Raw genomic sequence first — 22,339 nt, forward strand, 5'->3', positions numbered from 1 at the left:
GGTGCTGAAGCATCATTTTTTAAATGGTTATACTTTCCCAAGTTAGGCAAATGTAGGAAAATCCACAGGGAAACAAAGACTCTTACTAAAAGGACTAAATATCAAAAATTCACTATTTTTTGTGAAAATCAATTACATTTGAATTGCTGAGATCTTTCTCCAGGATGGTGTACCTGTCAGAGTTTGGGTTTTTTTTTTCCTTCTCAATGCAAAGGATTTGGAATTTAATGAAAATTAATCATTATTTTCTACTTTAAGAATTATTCTCATAGATTTGAAAAGCCATAGGCTTTAACACTCAAATTTCAGGTAGTTTCATGAAATAGGCATCATATATGGCCAAGAAGTGGTCTTACTTATTGCAAGGTCAAAGATCATTCTGTTTGTGTGAGGTTCAGTGAAGGTGGAAAACTTGCAGTAGCTTTTTGGCTGTTCAGGAAACATCTTGCTTGATTTTCCCTCCCGTTGAATTAAATGATTAAAAAAAAGTTTTTGAAATATGATGAAAATTTAACTTGCTGCTCTGTAAAGTACAATTGATCACTGTATGACTAATTGGTCTTCAGCCTGTTGTCTATTTCAAACTTAATATTTTCCGCTTTCTCCCTAGCCAGAATGCAATGCTATGCTTCGGCACCTGGTGATGCTAAGGCACTAGTCACAGAAAATGTATGAAAATCCCAAGATTCCATGATTAAAATTTAAGGAGGATATGAAGATCGACAGATCTGGATTGACCATTAATTGTAATGGAAACTCTGAAAAGTATGGGGTAGCTGGAGTCTTTATTGCCCTGTGGATTTTCCTACATTTGTCTAACTTGAGAAAGCATAACCATTTAAAAAAATGTGTATCATAGATTAATGATGTTAGCAGTACCAAAATTCTTACAACAGTTCACAACTTGCAAAATCTGTTCTTCACTCAGCACAGTTTGTGTCCCACAACTGCTCTGTTATTGCTCAAGAACTGAAAATAACACACACCTTTGGAACATTCTGTTCATCTGTTTATTTACAAGGCTATTTTGCAACAGAAAAAAACTTTGTCTATTACCTCTCCAACGAACAACCGGTCTAACTAGTTATTTAAATAACATGAAATAATTTTGAACTCCAGCAATAAGTAACATTCAACCCCCGTGTTTCTATAATTGTAAACTAAGTCCTCATTAAAGGTAGAAACAGAATGTCCAAAAGTAATTACAAAATATTCAGGAAGAATGGAGTATTTAAAAGAGAGAATGTGTATTAGTCAAACTTTAACAAGAATATTAGAAATTTAGAATATTTAACATAAGTATTAAGTATTTAATATTTTAAAAGGCTGAATCTTGCTGGTTAGAGGTAAGGAGTAAAACACCCAACCACGGCCAGATTTCAGAAGATATGCTGAGATGAAACAAAATAAAGTTTCAACTACCTATTACAGACTTCACTATATTAAAAAACAAATAAATTCTGAAAGCCTAGTCAATACATTTAAATAATATCATCTCCTTCAATATTGAATTTGCATTCATAATTTCACATTGAAAATGACTAATCCATTGATTGTTCATCAAATGTAAATTTGCAGCCTCCACTGTGAGGACAGGTTGAGAAAGAAGTCAAGCAGTTGTTACTGGCTGAATCTTATAGATACCTGAATGATGTGGACTCTGGCATAAACATGTGAGAAGTCCAATGAGGCCTATCTTGACATCAGGATTAGCTCGCTGCATTTTTCACTTAAATTCCAAGTGTTAAGATGCGATTCTCACTAGGCAGTGGCAAGATGCTTGTAAATGGAGACTATTGCTTGTTAATAGGCTGACTAATACCAAAGGCGAAAGTGAGGACTTCAGATGCTGGAGATTAGAATTGAGAGTGTGGTGCTGGAAAAGCACAGCAGGTCAGTCAGCATCCGAGGAACAGGAAAGTGGACATTTCGGCAAAAGCCTGATGAAGCCTTCCCGATGAAGGGTTTCTGCCCGAAGCGTCGATTTTCCTGCTCCTCAGATGTTGCCTGATCTGCTGTGCCTTTTCAGCACCACACTCTCAACTCTGATTAATACCAAATCTCATCTCATTACAATGCAGTTGCCTATCCTATAGTAGCTGTGAGGAAACTAAATAGTGACAATTCTCGACATGAATGTCTAAGCAGGTACCTAGTGACTCCAGCTCATTGCTTGCTCCTCTGCACTGCTAACTTGGACCAACAGCAGCAACATCTTGGGGCAGAATGACTTGTCACCAGGACATCAGCCAAATGTACCCCTCATTGATGGAAACTGGCATCCAGCATCTGTCACTCTTGGGACAAACCAGCAACTGGCATTGCAATACTACTGCAAGGGTTCTAAGTGTGCAATTACAGGCATGCAGCTCACAAAATGGACCAGAATATAATCGGTATTTTTTGCTTTCTCTCTTAGTGCCCTTTCTCCTTGAGCCTACCAAGATGCTCACGACATCCTGACTTGCCTTGCCTTGCCCTTTTGCGCTGTACCCCCTGAGCCAGAAAGACACAACTTGAGCACATGGAAAAAAATCCTCCATGAAATTCCTTCAAATTGGAACTGCTCTAATTTATGGTAAAGCTCAGCCCAAAACCTCAATCAAATTATGAATTATATCCTAATATGGAACATAGAAGTCCAATACACTTGAGAATACCTGACGAAAGTTTGTAGCTTCAGACAATCAAAGTATCACTTGTTATGATCTCAGCAAATATTTGGTTGATAAAGATCTCTGGCTATGCTTACCTGACATTAATCTTGGATTCGAATAAAGAGGTATAATTTGAAGCAACTCGGCTGTCAAAATATTGACTTCTAGGGGAGTGTCCATCTTCTAATGTTTTACTGTTTTATTTTTCCAAGTGGTGTTCTATAATTAGATGGCTTTAACGATTGCTGCTTGCAGTGATTCTGTGAATTTAGTGCTTAAAGTTGTGATTGCCAAAACTCATTTATATAAAGTATGTTTGAACTCCGTTGTTTTTTCCCTAAATCTATTTCTGAGCTGGCTTCCTCCTGAATCTCTTCACACCCTGAAACAGAGTGGTTTGGAACTGGAGTGGTTATAGAAGGAACTCCTGCTTCCGTGGTCCAGACTGCCTGATATGTCTGGCTCAGTTTGTCCCAGTCTACTTAGTGTTGGATCAGTTGACAATCTTGTCTGATCTACTGTACCAATCATTTGAATGTAGGCATTGTAAAATAATTGTCACCCTTTGTTCATACTATTATTGCAGTTAACGTAGAGGAGTCTCGGTTTCTTTCTTCTGCATATGTCTTGCTGACATCATTGGTACTTTACTGGATGACGTACATTTGCCCCTTATTCAGTGACTAACAAGTTGAACAAATAAGAATCAGTGTTTAGTTGTCACAGGCATTAAAACAGCTTTAAACTAATCTACTACCAAGAATATAAGGGTTAGATTTTCATGGGCCAATTCAGGTCTCCCTACAGGCATTTCTTCTATCGCGTTCTTGTGCAACCCCACATTATAGAAAAATCGTGCTTTAGAAACAACTCTTAAAAGTATTGGTGATGTAATCACATTACAGCCAACAACATGTGTAATGATGCCGCTCCTTTAACAAGGTTATGTTGTTCTTGGTTCTTTTTCAGAGGGGTCATAAATGCAGAGTTGCTGAGAGGTCTGGCTTGTAGAGTTTTAGGGTCAATTTGATTATAGCTAACAAATACTGTCTCAGGCAAAAGGCTTTCAAGATTTAAGAAAAATACTTGTACAATAAAAGGGGAGTGGTCAGTTCTCCCAGCTCAGCTTTTCTACAGTTTGGTTTGGTTTTAGCAAGCAGTCAGTTTTTGAGGCTCCCCCTGGTCTGAGAAACAGCTCCATGGTAGAAGGGTTCCATGCTGAATCTCTCTGCCAACTCTCTCTCTGTCCTGGAAGACCCAGTGTTTGAGTTTTCCTTTCTTGTCAAGGTGTGCTTATGAGGATTGTTGCAGGAATTTGGAACAACATCATTAAGTTGGGATAATCTGTTGGGTTTTCAGATAGGTTGAGTTATTCTACATTCTGTTCTCATTTGATTGTGTTTCATTCAGTAATCTTGCAAATAAATTCCGTTTTGTTTAAAACTAAGTGGTTGAGCCAACTGCATCACTCCAGGAATATCCACATTACACCTGCTTAAAACAACAAGCAAAGTTAGGGTTCGGGCTACTTTCCTGAAATGTTTTGAGGGAGTCTGGCCTGGTCCTTAACACACTTTTTAAAAGTTTGTGCTTTAGAAACAGTGTCCTCAATTTGTCAACCACATTAGAGTGAATTTGTGTTAACAAAATGTGTGTTATAGCAGAACAATCTGTATTTAAGGAAGGATGTAAATTCTTTGGAAACAGTGCAGAGAAGGTTTATGAGATTGAAACCTGGAAAAACAAGTTAGGAACAGAGGAACATAAGAACATAGGAACAGAATTAGTCCATTCAGCCCCTCAATCTATTTCACCATTCAATTAGATCATGGCTAATCTGTGGCTGAACTCCGTATACCTGAATTTGGTCCATATCCTTAATACCTTTGCTAAACAAAATATTATGTCTTTCAGGTTTAAAATTGACAACTGATCTTGAAGCTGCTGCCATTTGTGGAAATACGTTCCAGACATATACTACACTTTGTGTGTGGAAGTGCTTCCAACATCTTTCCTATACAGTCTGGCCCTAATTCTTAGACGATGCCTTCTTGTTCTAGGAGAAATAGCTTATCTCAATCTATTCCCTCTTTTCCTGTGAATATCTTGATCAAATCTTAACCTTCTAAATTCTGGAGAAAACGGGCCTAATTTGTATAATCTCTCCTTACAACTTGTTCAGGTATCATTCTTGTAAACCAACATTGTACTCCCTCCAACACCAATATATCCTTGTCTTATAAGGATATGTTGGAAAGACTGGACTTGTCTCTTACCCTCCGCAAACAAAGATCTTTTCATTTAGAAATTCTATCATGACATTTGCCATTTCAATTTCTCATTGACACTCAATTGTCTCCCTCTTGACCTGCAGTATTCTGTTCCTTTGAGTCCAATTCTAACATTGCTATCACATCTGCTGAGAGGTGTGCTTCATGTTTAGGGACCACGTTATCTATGTGCAGGATAAATGTGAAACCTCAGACATTTTCTTCTACTTCCCCAGAACAAGACATTGCGACTGAACATCAAGTCATCATTCAAAGACATTCACCAATATGATCTCCTATGGAGTGCTTCTGTCCATAGGTTTCAACCTCATTGTTACCCAACCCTGAAGTGCCTATTTATAACTCCTTCTTAAGACTGACAAACACTCTTGCCCCATTAAAACCCTTGGTTTATGTCTACAGAAATGAATGATCTGCTGAAAAGTCATCTACTTGAACATTAACTCTACTTCTCTCTATAGGTGCTGCCAGATCTGCTACATATTTCCACAATGTCTGATGATGACCATATTGTGTGCCTTTGCGTTTTCCTTATAAGAAAATGGTTATTGTCCATTCCCAAACAGGAAGGTATTAAAACACAGTGATGTCAACTCTCAGTTTTTTTTTTGAGTTGCACTCATTTTTTACCCATCTGACATTTTACGTTGGATCTGTTCTAACCTCATGAAATAGTCTCTCTTGTTTGAAACATCTCATGTTTATAACAACATGGTTATGCTGAACAAAAGAAATTCAGGAAAAGTATGAATTTAATACATAAAATCATATTCTCCATGTCATTTGATGTTACATCTCAAAATACAACTCTTAAATGTTTTGGAACTATAGAAGAATACAGAGGTAAGGAGGGACAAAGTCTATATCTCAGGAGAATTGGAAAATTAAGGTCAGTGTCTTTGCAGTTTCCATGCATTCTTCCCCAATTCTATCAGGCCATGTAGTTTTTATTACATCTATAAAGATATTGACCTTTAACAACAGCCAAATTAACAAGCTGCAAAAAGCAAGAGGTTTAGTCATTGATTAGCAAGTTATCAATCTCCCAGAAAAGCTAGACTGTAACCAATTTGAGCAATTAGATAATGCAAGAAATAAAACAGTAAACGTTCCAAATATTTAGCAGAAAATAAGTTATGTTGAGGACGTTACTACTCCCTACATGTTGGGTAAATCATTTCTGTTTAGTCAGTTGAAATTACTAAGCTGTTCATGGATATATGAATTATGCTTTGTTTAGACTATAATTAGGAACATTGGAAAATAGGAATTAGGAGTGGGAGTAGATAATTCAGTCCTTCGAGCCCACTCTGCCATTTAACATGATCAAGAATGATCTTATCCTGGTCTCAACTCCACTTTCCTGCATATTCCTCATAACCCATTATGCTGCTTTTCATTAGGAACATATCTATTTCTTTCTTGAATCTGTTCATTGATTCTATCTCCATTGCATTCTGGGGCAGTGAGGTCAACAGATTCATAACCCTCTGAGAGAAGTAGTTTCTTTGCATCATAATTTTGAATTTACCTCCTCTCCCTCAATACCCATGACCTCTTGTTCAAGACTGTTCCACAAAGAGGAATATCAGTTCAATGTCCAACTTATCAGTCTCCTTTATAATGTTGTATACTTCAATCAGATCTCCCCTCATTCTTCTGAACTCCAGTGAGTACAAGCCAAAGTCATTCAATCATTACACGTACGGAGCCCTTTCATCCCTGGAATCAATCTGGTGAACCTCCTTTGTACTGCTTCCAGTGCCACCACATCCCTCCTCAAATAAGGAGACCAAAACTGGACACAATATTCCAGGGGTAGTCTCACCAAAACCTTAAATAGATGCAACAACACTTCTTTATTTTTGCAATAAATGCCAGGATTTTATTTGCCTTTTGAATTAGAGCCACACTTGCTTACCAATTCATGCACAAACATGCCCAGATGCCTATGCACTGACACACTTTCAATCTGCTTTCCATTTTAATAATAATTTGTCCTTTTATTTTTCCAGTCAAAATGCACAACCTCACATTTATCCACATTAAACTCCATCTACCAGATTCTGGCCCATTCTCCTACCCTATTAATATCCATCTGTAAACTCTTTATCCCCTCATCACAGCCTGCTTTCCCACCTATTTTCGTATTATCTGGGAATTTTGCTATGTTACATTCTGTCCCTGCTAACAGATCATTAGTGTAGATTGTAAATAGTTGAGATCTGAGAACTGAATCCTGCAGAATTCTACTAGTTACAGTTTGCCATCCAGAGAAGGACTCATTTATCCTGACTCTCTATTTTCTGTTAATTGGCCAATCCTCTATCCAAGATAATACTCGATTCTTAACCCCATAAGACTTACCCTTTGGATTTTTTTTATATACAGCATCTTGTCAAATGCCTTCTGGAAGTCCATATATACCACATCCACCGGCCCCCCCATTATCCACCTTGCTGGTTACATCCTCAAAGAATTCTAGCAAGTTTGGCAAACGTGATTTGCCTTTCATGAAGCCATGATGACACTGGTGATTGAGCTTTATTTTTCTAAATGTTGAATTATCTCCACCTTTATGATTGACTGCAGCAACTTCCCCACTTTTGAAGTCAAACTAACTGTGCAGTAGATTCCCATCATTTTGCCTACCTCCTGGTTTGAATGAGGGTGTCACATTAGCATGTGTACAATCTACTATTGCCTTTCCAGAATCCAGGAAATTTTGGAATATCATAACTAATGCATCCATGATCTCTGCTGCCACCTCCTTTAATACCTTTGGTGCAGGCCATCAGGCCCGAGGGACTTGTGTACCTTTAATCCCATCCGTTTAATTAATAACTTCTCCCTAGTTATAGTAATTTCATCAAGTTCCTCTGTAGTAACTGCAATTTATGGGAAGAAATTATTATCTCCCACTGTGAAAATAGACAAAATATTGGTTTTGTGCCTCTGTTATTTCTGAATTTTCCATTATTACCTTGCCATTTTCATCATCTGAAGGGCCAAAATTGTTTGGTTTAAATCTAGTTCATAAAATATATCTGCAACATGATATTGATTCAATCTCTTTCAGAATCTCTTACTCTAATTAATGCCCTAGCTGCAGCTGAAAATGAAGTCAGTTGAGACGAAGGAAAAATTGATAGAGGTAGTGATTAATAAGGTACACAAACTAAACTCCTTGTTAAGTATTTTAAAAGATTTATGGTCACTGTATAATAAATCCAGCACTGAAGACATTTAAATTGGTAAGTAGATGGATTTTAGACTATATTTTCCAAAATCTTTCAGACAAGATTATGAAATTAGCAGAATTAAATAGATAATTTATTGATATTCAATGTGATTATTTAAATAAATGTTCAATCTTAAGCTGTTTTTTGCATTTTACCACTTTTATTTTGACAATTCCTTGTAGTTTTCAAGGTAAAAATGCTTTTCATTACATTTTATATTGATTGAACAGGTCCAGTAAATCCCTGCACATTTAATGGACCAAGTGTGACACGACACTACCTTTACACTTCATGCTGTGTAGAAGCAAAGACCTGAGACCACCACTGACAGCTGAAAATATTTAAATTGACAGAGAACTTGTTCAGTAAACTTACTGATGTTACAACTTAGGCATAGTGCTTCCTGCAGAGCGCATGGAAATCCATTACTTTCCCCTCAAGCATTACTTAAAACATTATTGAATTAAAAGCTACTAGCATCAGATTATATTCTGTAAACACAAACTCTCAATATTCAAAGGTGAAAAATTCAATGACCTATTTAAATAATCTATTATCGTTTTATTAACAAGGTAATATTTTCCTCAACAAGGAAGTATTTCTGGTTTTTCTATTCCAGGGGTAATTATTCCCCAATAAATCAGTTAGTTATTTACTTCCTGATGAGCTCATAATTCTGCCAAACACAAGTATACATTGGAATCCAGGAAACAGGAAATTCCATGGGTTGGGGCAGACACCTAATAAGGCAGGACCTTTACCTTTTCTTTCACAGCATGGTACATTTTCCTGATTTGTTTGGATCATGTATGCATTGTAATTCCCAACAAGGTTTCCATCAAGATAGAGTGAGCAAAGGTCAATAAAATACAATGACCGAGGTGAGAGTAGCATACTGTCTTCCCCTAGTTTCAGTATTCCATGTTGTCACCATATAAATTTAATTGCTTTACTTTATTCCCAGTATACTATCTCTATATAAGACTTTAAAATGAAACCACCAACCAGGTTTCTTTAATAAACAAAATAAAATAATTAAACAAAACCTAATGTAGATGCAAAACAGTTAAAAGAATTTGTATTATGACTATGTAAAAATAATACAATGGTAACTTGTTAATAAATTAAAGTCCCTACACAAATGTTAAAGGGGACTAAAAAGGAGTCTCTTTGTAGGGATTCACTTTGGGAAACATCTTGTGGACAAAAGGTCTTCCAACTTGAAGGTAAGAAAAGGGGATGGTGTAGAACATTCAGTTGGTTGTAGGCCGAACATTCTGGCATGCATAGACAGAACTCACCAAACATTTGCAGTTGTTTCTGGGATCTTGGTAAATGCAGGTTGCTCAATATTCAGATATCTTCCAGTTGCTCTTCAAGAGGCCACTCAGAATTCACACTGTGTCACAACAAGGATTTTTTTTCAAAAACAGTCCAGCTGATTAACTGGGCAGACTTCCCATAACAGGTTCTGGAGTAGAGTGGTGTTGGAAAAACACAGCAGTTCAGACAGCATCCAAGGAGCAGGAAAATCGACATTTCGGGCAAAGGCCCTTCATCAGGAATACAGGCAGAGTGCCTGAAGGGTGGAGAGATAAATGAGAGGAGGGTGGGGGTGGGGAGAAAGTAGCATAGAGTACATAGATTATACTCTATGCTACTTTCTTCCCACCCCCACCCTCCTCTCATTTATCTCTCCACCCTTTAGACACTCTGCCTGTATTCCTGATGAAGGGCTTTTGCCCGAAATGTCGATTTTCCTACTCCTTGGATGCTCTCTGAACTGCTGTGCTTTTCCAGCACCACTCTACTCCAGAATCTGGTTTCCAGCATCTGCAGTCATTGTTTTTCCCATAACAGGGTCAGGGTTAGGTTTCTGGATCACGTTCTTTCCCCACCTGAAAATCCAAACAAACTCCAAGCCTGCAGACCTTTTACAAGTTTATAAAATCATGAGGGGCATGCACAAGGTGAACAGCCAAGGTCTTTTTGCCAGGGTAGGGAAGTCAAAAGCTAGAGGATTCCAGGAAAAGAACATGTTTAATGTGAGAGGGGAAAGATTTAAAAGAAACCTGAGTGGCAACATTTTCAGAGAGTAGTGCATGTATGGAATGAGCAGCTAGAGTAAGTGGTGGAGGTGGGTACAATTACAGCATTTAAAAAGCATCTGGTTGGGTACATGAATAGGACAGGTAAAGAGAAATATGGGCCAAATTCTGGCAAATGGGACTAGGTCAGTTTAGGATGTCTAAGAATCTGCAGGGTCACCCATATCATGATTATCAATTACTATCTTGAAAGGTCTCATGGAATCAGGGTGGAAAACACTGGTTCATTGATCAAAGTCGATTTCAGCTTCTCTGAAACCGTTTGGCACTCCTCCAACCAAAATACTTTGATTTTCTTCAGTAATAAGTCAGTCAGTGAAACAGCTGTAATTCTGAAGTTTGGTACAAACTCACAACAGAAGCCATACTTTAGGCCAGGGACTGTGATTGAATAGTTGCCCTTCAAATGCAGGCCTGACAGCACCCCTCAAGATTTACAAATTCCAGACAAAGCAGCTAGCTTCGATTAGCATCACATCTTCTACCTTCTACATGCATTCCCTTCCCAACCATTGCACAGTGGCAACAATATATACCACCCATAAGTTGCACTTCAGTAATTCACTAAGACTCCTACACCTTCTAAATCTGTGACTTCTACAATGCAGAAGGACAAAGAGCAGCAGATGCATGAGAACACCACCACTTGAATTTTCCTTTCAAGCCACATATCACCCTTACGTTGAACTACATCAGCACTTCGTCATTGGTTCCAAAATCTTAAAACTCCCTTCCTAACAGTACCATATGTCTCCCTGCACTCGAAGCACTGCAGCAGTTTAAGAAGATAGGTAAAAACAGGACATTTAATTCATTAATGGCATAGAGTCATCGAAAAACAGTGCATGGAAACAAACCCATCAGTCCAACTCATTCGCACCAATCAGACATCCCAATCTGACCAAATCCCATTTGCCAGCTTTTGACCCATATCCCTCTGAACCCTCCCTATTCATATACCCATCCAGGGTATATGAATTGTCTTTTAAATGGTGTAATTGCACCAGCCTCCACCCCACTTTCTCTGGCAGCTTATTCCGTATATGCACCACCATCTGAGTGAAAAAACCTGCCCCTCAGGTCCGTTTTAATATGTCTCTGCTCTCACTTTAAACCTATGCCCTCTATTTTTAGACTTCCTCACACTAGGAAAAAGACTTCTCATCCTAGGACAGGTGAAACAAAGACATGCGCAAGAATTCTTAGAGGCATGGCATCCTAATTGGAACTCCATCAATAAGCACATTGATTTAGATCCCATCTAACTTCCCTTAAAAACCCCCAGAAATTACATCATCCATCTTAAGAAACCAAGACCTATAAATAGAGAGGGAGGACATACTACCAGCGCTTCACTGGAGACTGTCAATGATGATGTTACCTAGTCATGGTGACGAAATGTCTGAAAACAAACCTTCCAGCTCAGCGAGCTAACTTACATACTTAAACTTTTCACCTTATGCATGCCCCTCAAAAATTTCGAAGCCTCTATAAAGTTGCCCCTCAGTCTTGAGGCTCCATAGAAAAACCTTCGTTTAGAAGTGTGACCAGAATTGTACACGGTATTCCAAAAATGGCCTCATCAATGTCCTATACTGCCGCAACATGACATCCCAACTCCTACACTCAGTGTGATGACCATTGAAGACAACCATGCCAAATGACGTCTTCACCACCCTGTAAATCTGTGACTACACTTGCAAGGAACTGTGAACCTGCACCCCTACATCTCTTTGTCTGGCAACACTCCCAGAACCCTATCTTTAACTGTATAAATCCTGCCCTAGTTTGCCTTGCCAAAATGCAATACCTGACATTTATCTAAATTAAACTCCATCTGCTACTCCTTAGCCTATTGGCCCAACTTATCAAGGTCCTGTACTCTGAGATGATCTTCTTCACTGTCCGCTATACTACCTATTTTGGTGTCTTCTACAGACTTATTAACCATACTTCCTATATTCACATCCAAAAAAATATACATAAATGGTGAAAAGCAGTGGACCCAGCAATAATCTTTGTGGCACACCACTGTTCACAGAGTCCAGTCTGAAAAACAACCACATGGTCATGAGTGTGTAAGGAATATAGAAAGGGATTGAGTATGCAACCTTGAGGCACTGTTGTTGAGGATAATTTTGGAGGAGATGTTGTTGCCTATTCTTACTGATTGTGGTCTATGCGTCAGGAAGTCACGGATCCAGTTACGGAGCAGGGACCCTAGGTCTCGGAGTGTAGAGAATGGGTTTTTTTGGATTTATGGTGTTGAAGGCAGAACTGTAGTCAATAAATAGGAACCTGACGGAAATGTCCTTGTTATCTGGATATTCCAGGAATGAGTATTGGGTCAGGGAGATAGTGTCTATTATGGATCTGTTGTGCTAGTAGATGAATTGCAAAGGATTAAAGCAATTTGGCAGGCTGGTGTCGATGTGAATCATTTTAAGGGTGTTGAATCACTTCTTAATTATGAAGGTCAGAGCCACAGGGTACTAGTCATTGAAGCACACTGCATAACATTTTTGATACCGGGGTGATGATGGTCTTGAAGCAGGTAGGGACTTCAGATCATAGTAGGGAGATATCTGGCAATGCTCCTGCCAGCTGGTCTGCATTGGATATGAGTGCATGGCCAGTGACTCCATTTGGACCAGTTGCTTTCTGTGGATTCATTCTCAAGAAGGCCAATCTAACATCTGCAGTGGTGATTGTGGGTACATGTGCACCTGAGGCTGATGGGACAGCTGAAATTGTCTCATTGCTTCTGTTCAAAGTAGGCATAACATGCATTGAGCTTGTTGGGTAGGAATGCATTGTTGTCCACGATTCTGGTTGACCTCACTCTGTGACAACCTGAGCTACAAATCTTCTCAAAACCCTGTTATGTCATGTAAGCCTTGCCACAATGATGGGTGTTTGTGAGGTTGGTCTGTGTCTCCAGCTTAGTTTGATGTTGCGTCCTGGTGTCTCTGATGACCCATTGAAGATGGTACCTGGATTTCCTGTATAGATCAAGGTTGCCCGGCTTCTACGCCTTAGGTCTGGAATTTAGTAGGCAGCGGACTTCCTGGTCCATCCATGGTTTCCGGTTGGAGAGCGTTTGGATTAACTTCTTTGGCATGCAGTTATCTACACACTCGCGTATGAAGTCTATGATGGTAGTGCCATACTCATTTAGGTTGGCCACTGAGTTCTTAAATATGACCCAGTCCACTGCTCGAAGCAGTCCCGTGGATGCTCTTCTGTTGACTTCAACCAACACTGCATTACTTTCTGTATTGGGTACTCATGCTTCAATTTCTGCTTGTAAACTGGGAGGAGGAGCAAAACATTAGAATCTGATTTTCCAAAATATGGATGGGGAAGGAGCGGTAGGAATCTTTGATGGTTGTATAGCAATGGTCTAGAATGTTTGGACCTCTGGTGGGACAGGAGACATGTTGACGGTATTTTGGTAACACATTTTTGAGGTTGATCTGGTTGGAATAGGTCAACATGGCTACAGGCAAAATGTGGACAGCAACTATAGTTGCCGTTCCAGACCTGAGTTCCATTCTCAGGACACCTGAGTCAAAGGTATGGGTATAAAGTCTTCACCAGTATGATTCACAGAAACCTTGACATTCATATAACTCTGGTGGGAAAAGTCATGCCTTTCCTCCAACAAAAAAAGTTTGTGTAGATTCTGTATCCCTGTATGACTGTGGTTTGCTTTGCCTCATTTGTGAAACAAGGAGTTCTTTTCCTCTTGACAAAAATTTCCTGTAACTCTCGGGATCTTGTTTACATTCCCCACATTCAAAGCACTGTTTGTACTTGGTCTCGCAGCTGCAGTCAGAGTTACAACTCAATCTGTTTTATTCCTAGTCAATACAACCCATGAATAAGGAACAAGAGTAGGCCATTTGGCCCTTCAAGCATACACTGCCATTTCATAACACCATGGCTGATCTGATTTTAACCTCAACTCTACATTGCTGCATATCCATGATAATCTTTCATCACCTTGATACTTCTAGTGGGTTGGAGTATACTGCAACTTAGTCTTACTGCATCTGTACAAAGTTACAAATCACACACACCAGGTTACAGTCCAACAGGTTTATTTGGAAGCACTAGCTTTCGGAATGCTGCTCCTTCATCAGGCGGTTGTGGAGTACTATTCTGCATTTTGAAGAGAACTGGTTATGGTAATGGACTCTGTGTACCAGAAAGGACTCTGTTTGTTGGTAACTGGACTGTCTTAAATTGTCTCCTTAGTTTAGGAGACTGACTTTGTGGATAAACCAGATCTCGATGGAGACTGAACACCTGCGTTGATTCTGTGGGGTATGTATTTGCTGCCTTCAGGAGTGGACACTGTTCCTGGGAATGGACTCTGCATTTTGAAGAGAACTGTTTATGGTAATGGACTATGTGTATCAGAAAGAACTCTGTTGGTAATTGGATTATCTGTTACTGTTTTGTGATGACTGAAAGTGGGATTTGAGGTTTGCCCTCATTTCCCTGGAAACTGGTTGAATGATAGGGTTTGGGCTTGGCTTTGCTGCTCCTCTCCATTGTAAATTGCTGTTTCTCTGTATACAGCTGTTAATGTTAATTGTTTTGTAAACTGTATTGTTTAACAAAATAAAAAAAAATAAACAGGAGATTCAGAAGATCTCCTCAGTCTGGGGACTAGCTCCAAACTGACTAGTCAGAGCCCATGTACTCTGCACAAGTAAATAAATGTCATGATTCGGAGATGCCGGTGTTGGACTGGGGTGTACAAAGTTAAAAATCACACAACACCAGGTTATAGTCCAACAGGTTTAATTGGAAGCACACTAGCTTTCGGAGCGACGCTCCTTCATCAGGTGATTGTCACCCCAGTCCAACACCGGCATCTCCGAATCATGACTACTATCGACACCACTAACTGCTGGCTTAAAGTGGAGAGGATCTCCAAAGACAATCACCTGATGAAGGAGCGTCGCTCCGAAAGCTAGTGTGCTTCCAATTAAACCTGTTGGACTATAACCTGGTGTTGTGTGATTTTTAACCAAGTAAATAAAGGGTGACTTGGTGATGGGATACTGGCCTCTATGCAGATATTTCATCCATCAACCACATTTTTTAAATATCTCCAACATTATTGATTTATTATAAATTAAATCTTATTCAATGAAAATGTAAAACTGGCAAACACACTAATTTGTAAAATGAAAATATAAATATTTACCCCTTTACATGAACAAAAATGAGCACAAACACTTTTTCTTAATGCATTCATGGGATGTGGGTGTTGCTGACTAGGTCAGTGTCTCTAATTTTTAAGGACAACCACTTTGCTGCAGGTCTGGAGTCATATGTAGACCAGACCAGGTATGGTTGGCAGATTCCCTTCCTGAAAGGACATCAGTGAATTAGATGTCTTTTTTTCTGATGATCAATAATGATTTAATGGTCAGCATACATACACATACACACCTGCATATATGCCCCACGCACAACCCCATACCCACTTACACACCAGAGACACACACTCTGTCTTTCATCTAGCCAATATATCTGAGTTCTTGAAGGCAAAAAAGAGAAAGTTATGGTATTGTCATCTAACTGTTTGGCATTCTTGCATGTGACAGTGTCACCAAACATAGAAAATTGTCTCTAGGATCTGGGCAGGTGCAGTTTGCTCAGTATTGAGAAGTCTTTCCATTGCTTTTCTAGGGGCGAAATGGGATTAAAACTGGTTTCACAAGAATTTTTCCATAAATTGGAGAGCTGGTCCTCATTAGACTTCTTCCTCATCTGAAAATCCAAACAAACTCCGAGCCTGCAAAGTACTGTTCAAAGAGCACAACCATAAAATCCATCTGGTGAAAAGAAACAGCTTGGCTTGGATGGATGTTTTGCAGTGCAGAATGATGCCTGTACTTGGCTGATGGAGTCTATCTCCAAACCCCTCCCCTTGCTTGAGGGCTAACTACCTTTAGTCATCTCTCTCTAATGAGAGAGGAGAACTATGGAAACTTATCTTACAGTCCAGAATAAAAGAAATGTTTTCCCAGGTTTACTAAGTAAACTCAAAAATATCGCATTTATTATTAAAAAAATCTGTTAATGTGACATAAACTTGGTTTAAAACTAAGCTATATTCCTATATTCAACTGTATCCTCTAAAGAACACATTGACATAGTAAACAAGACAATGCAGCAGTAAACAAGACAATGCAGCCCTGCAGAAATGATTGGTTTCTCAAGAAAGATAACTGAAGAAGAAGGAACACCCCATGTATCAAAGGTCTAAGCACAAAGGTAAGCTGGTACATGGTTCCCTAAGTTTTCTTTCAATGAGATTGAAGTACCGACTGTTGTAGGATGAAAGAATATCTTCAGACCAGATGTCAGTCAAAAGAAAAGTCAGTTAACTTAGGTCTCAGAATTAAAGTAACAATTCAGCTTGAAGGACTTATGAGGCAGTCAGAGGTATTAATATCTGAGACCTTTCTCAAGTCCCCAAAATTACTTCACTGAAAGAGATTTGAACAGTTTGTTTTGTTATAATTTTCTTACTTTTTGGAGAGATAGATATTTGCTTACTGCACACTTTGGAGATCTTTTACTTCTACTGACACAACCAAGAGTCTTGAAAAAAACAGAAGCAAGTTGGCTAGGGTGTTGTTAAGTAGCCTTCATCACACAAACACCATCTCTTCTGATTAGTTTTATTAGCATTTAAAGGAATAAATTTCATCTCTTAGCTCTCTTAAAAGCTTTGCTTTCCTTCTTTTCAAATTCACTCGACAATAATTAGGTAAGTTTTTTGTTGAACAATTTTGTTGAACAATTCCAAGAATAATTCCCTTCAAAATCTTAGTAACTACTTTTAAATCTAGAATGTATGAATATTCCATATGGCAGTTCATCATGGTCCCTAAATATGTTCCCAACAATGCTCAGGAAGAAGCAGCTCTGTGATATCATCATAGAGTTGCTTCAGGGTCCTAAAGCCCTTAAAATATCCAAGTCGATAGCCCATTATCACTCCTCACACATAGTGGGTGGGGAACATCTGTCCTACTGGGAGCAGGGTGAGAAATCCATCTTGGCCTGTGAGATAATTTTAGGTCACAGCACTCTGGTTCACTATATACTTCATCACCAGGTTTTTGGAAGTTTCAGGGTAGATTTCCCTTTGGGAATTTATAATATAGAGTGAGTATGCAGGATCTTGTGGTTCATCAGTGAATGGATAAATTTAAAAGAAAGATTGTGCAGACCATATTTAATTAATTTATTTAACAAGGAATTCAAAGGATTGACATTTTGGAAGTGTGACCACTGCCTTCTCTGTGAAAGGCCAAATGTACCATGAAAACATTGCATTTCTTACCATTTATGCTGTTCATATTCTGCCTTGTGCAATAAAAATGATAGCCAGTGATGAAATTATTAGTTGTGGGATAGCTCATTTTCATAGGTCTCATTAATAATCAGAAGACATATAATACCAGTTTGCATGCTTCACAATAAAGAACAGTAATTTTAATATTGCTAAGTTTGAATTATGTTAACAATTTAAGCAATTCTCAGGTAACTCCATTTTCACTGCTTCTACAATTAGAGTATGATACACCTAAACTCACAGAGAACATAATGATTAAAGTAATCCATCATGGAATACATTTTAAGAATATGAAGTAATAAGTCTTGAAATTCTATTCTAATAGAAACAGGGCTTCAACTGCAGAGCTGCAAATCTACCCAATGAAAACTTTAACTAGGAATTCAAAGTTACTTGTCAGAATTTACAGTACAGAATCTATCATTTGGACCAACATTCTGCTGGGGCTTATTCTCCACTCAAGTCTATTTTTGCTCTGTTTATTTCATTTCACATATTAATATTACCTCCTATTTCTTTCTTCCATGTGTATTTCTGTGGCTTCCTCTTTGAAACATTTATGCCATTTGCCTCACTGTTCACACTTTTACCATTCTAAATAAAGATATTCCTGAATTCCTATTGGTCTTATCATTGACTATTTTACTGCATGCATAGCTATGGCTCTTATTTTGCAACTCTCTACAAGTGAAAACAACACCCCTTTAACTGCTGTATTGAACTTCTTCATAATTTTAAGATCTACTTGAAGATCAAAGATGATTAAGAGACTGAACATGTTTTTCCACAAAGTTAAACATGAGGAGCACTGGAATGCTTAACGTCATTTGTAAACTGGCAAGATCAATGGAATTACCTTGCAATCTCTGTTTAGTCTGTTCATGTTGTTTACACCGAGCACAGGACTACAGTGGTTCAAGAAGGCAGCTCACCACCACCTTCGTAAGGGCAACTTAGGACAGGCAATAAATGCTGGCCAGCCAGTGATAAACATGTCCCATGAATGAATCAATTTTAAAAAGTACTGTATTTCATATTAATTTCCACAATATATTTTTATCCAAACACCTGATCGCTGACATGAGGTGAGATGAGAATGTTTTGAAAAGCTTTCTGTGAAGTGAATCAATTAAGTGAAATCTTATGTCGCAATGTGCAGTTTTATTTCCGCAAATATTGAGACAGATGGCATCTCTGTTCTGCTTTCTGGATGGTAGAAGTTGATTCACCAGTCCCAGAACATTTACACAGCCTTGAAAAACATCTAGTTAGGCAACACCCAGAACTACCACTCTGCGTGCCATGCCAACAATATGCTCTGCCAGTATGATCAAAGAATGAGGCAGCTGTCTATTCTATTTTCACAGCTTGAATTAGCACAGTACAGTATTTTCAGTAAAATATGGATATTTGAATCAATTTAATGCTAAAATTGTTGGTTTTCATTTTAAAAATAGATATATAAACAGGAATAAAGTTCCTAAGGCAAAATATTTATTAAAGTATATCATTGTGTTTTTGTTGCTTCCAGTTGAGATTTAATGCCAGAATTGAAATAAATAGATTTGTCAAAAACTGAGAAATGTATTGTTGACATGTAAACTCTACTAATCAGATGTTGGTGCTAATGAAAGACATCTGGCTTACTCAACTCTGGCAAAAGACACTTTCAATTTTTAAAATCTCTTTATGGGATTGCGCATCACTGGCAGTACCAGCATTTATTGGCCATCTCTAATTGCCCTTGAGAAGGTAGTGACAAACTATATTTTTGAACCATTTTAACAAGATGTTTCTTCTGCAATAGGGAGTTCAAAGAATTTACCCGAGGGACAGTGAAGAAATCATAATATAATTATGAGTCAAGATGGTGTGGCACTTGGAAGATAATCTTTTGGTAGTGGTCCTCCTACATGTTTTCCTGCCTTGTTGTTCTTGGGAGTAAAGGCAGCAGAATGGGAGGTACTGCTGAAGTAACCTTGGTGAGTTGCTGCATTGTATCTTGTAGAGGATGCACACTGCCATGTGGTGTGTCAGTAGTGGAGTGAGTGGATGTCAAGGTGTTGAATGAGGTGCTCCTAAAACATGGTGCTTTCTCAATATCATAGAAGCCCAACAGTGTGGAAATAGGCCCTCCAAAGAGCAACCCATCCAGATCCATTCCCCCACCATATTTCTTCACATCTACCCCTGACCAATGCACCCAACCTACACATCCCTGAACACTATGGGCAATTCAGCATGGCCAATTCACCTGACCTGCATATCTTTGGGCTATGGAAGGAAACTGAAGCACCCGGAGGAAACCCACGCAGAAACTGGGAAAGTATGCAAACTCCACACAGACTGTCGCCCAAGGCCGGAATCGAACCCGGGTTCCTGGCGCTGTGAGGCAACAGTGCTAACCATTGAGCCATCATGCTGCCCTGAATCATTGAATCATTGAATCCTAGAATCATTGAATTCCTCCTGAATAGTTTTTGAACTTTTTGAGTATTCTTAAGAGGTATCCTTATCTAGGCAGTGGAAAATATTGTATCCTGTTCCTTAAATGCATCTTCCAGATGGTGGAAAGATGTTAGGAAGATGTTATGAATCAAATAGTGCAGAGAATTCAACTTCTGACCGGGTCTTTTAACTACAGTATTGAAATGTCTGGTTCAGTTAAGTGTCTGGTCAACAATCAGTCAGGATGTTCATACAAAGGATTTGGCAATGGTGGTGCTGTTGTATGTCAAGGAAGTTGGTTAGTGGGGCCAGCGACCATAATTCTATTAGATTTAAAATAGTGATGGAAAAGAATAGACTAGATCTAAAAGTTGAAGTTCTATATTGGAGAAAGGCCAATTTTGACGGTATTAGGCGACTGTCTGTGTGGAGTTTGCACATTCTCCCCGTGTCTGCTTGGGTTTTGTCCGGGTGCTCCGTTTCCTCCCACAGTCCAAGATGTGCAGGTCAGGTGAATTGGCCATGCTAAATTGTCTGTAGGGTTACGTGCATGAGTTAGAGGGAAATGGATCTGGGTGAGTTATTCTTTGGAGGGTCGGTGTGGACTTGTTGGGCCGAAGGGCCTGTTTCCACACTGTAGGGAATCTAATCTAAACTTTCAAAAGCTGACTGGGGGCAAATGTTCGCAGGTAAAGAAATGGCGGGAAAATGGGAAGCCTTCAGAAATGAGAAAATTAGAATCTAGAGAAAGTATATTCCTGTTAGGGTGGGAGGAAAGGCTGGTAGGTATATGGAATGCTGGGCGTTTAAAGAAATTGAGGGTTTGGTTAAGAAAACGAAGGAGGCATATGTCAGGTACAGACAGGGATTCCTTAGAAGAGTATAAAGGCAGCAGGTGGATACTTAAGAAGGAAATCAGGAGGGCAAAAAGGGGGCATGAAATAACTTTGGCAAATAGAATTAAGGACAATCCAAAGGGTTTTTTACAAATACATTAAGGACTAAAGGATAACTAGGAAGAGAATAGGGCCCCTCAAAGCTCAGCAAGGCAGTGTTTGTGTGGAGCCGCAGAAAATGAGGGAGATATTAAACGAGTATTTTGCATCAGTATTTACTGTGGAAAAGGATATGGAAGATATAGACTGGAGGGAAATAGATGGTGACATCTTGCAAAATGTCCAGATTACAGAGGAGGAAGTGCTGGATGCCTTGAAACGCATAAAAATGGATAAATCCCCAGGACCTGATCAGGTGTACCCTAGAACTCTGTTGGAAGCTAGAGAAGTGATTGCTGGGCCTCTTGCTGAGATATTTGTATCATCAGTAGTCACAGTTGATAATGCCGGAAGACTGGAGGCTGGCTAACCTGGTGCCACTCTTTAAGAAGGGTATTAAGGACCAGCCAGGAACCTAAAGACCAGTGAGCCTGACATCGGTGGTGGGCAAGTTGTTGGAGGGAATCCTGAGGGATAGGATGTACATGTATTTGGAAAGGCAAGGACTGGTTAGGGATAGTCAACATGGCTTTGTGCATGGGAAATCATGTCTCACAAACTCGATTGAGTTTTTTGAAGAAGTAACAGAGAGGCTTGATGAGGGCAGAGCAGTAGATGTGATCTATATGGACTTCAGTAAGGCATTCGACAAGGTTCCCCATGGGAGACTGGTTTGCAAGGTTAGATCTCATGGAATAAAGGGAGAACTAGCCTTTTGGATACAGAACTGGCTCAAAGATAGAAGATAGAGAATGGTGGTGGTGGGTTGTTTTTTCAGACTGGAGGCCTGTGACCAGTGGAGTGACACAAGGATCGGTGCTGGGTCCACTGCTTTTTGTCATTTACATAAATGATTTGGATGTGAGCATAAGAGGTACAGTTAGTAAGTTTGCAGATGACACCAAAATTGGAGGTGTAGTGGACGTGAAGAAGGTTACCTTAGATTACAACAGGATCTTGACCAGATGGACCAATGTGCCGAGAAGTGGCAGATGGAGTTTAATTCAGATAAATGCGAGGTGTTGCATTTTGGGAAAGCAAATCTTTGCAGGATGTATACACTTAATGGAAGTGTTGCCGAACAAAGAGACCTTGGAGTGCAGGTTCATAGCTCCTTGAAAGTGGAGTCGCAGGTAGATAGGATAGTGAAGAAGGCGTTTGGTATGTTTTTTCTTATTGGTCAGAGTATTGAGTACAGGAGTTGGGAGGTC

The sequence above is a fragment of the Chiloscyllium plagiosum genome, unplaced genomic scaffold, assembly GCF_037043375.1.
Source record: "Chiloscyllium plagiosum isolate Xiang-an unplaced genomic scaffold, Cpla_swu_hap1 HiC_scaffold_11, whole genome shotgun sequence".
Taxonomy (NCBI): Eukaryota; Metazoa; Chordata; class Chondrichthyes; order Orectolobiformes; family Hemiscylliidae; genus Chiloscyllium; species Chiloscyllium plagiosum.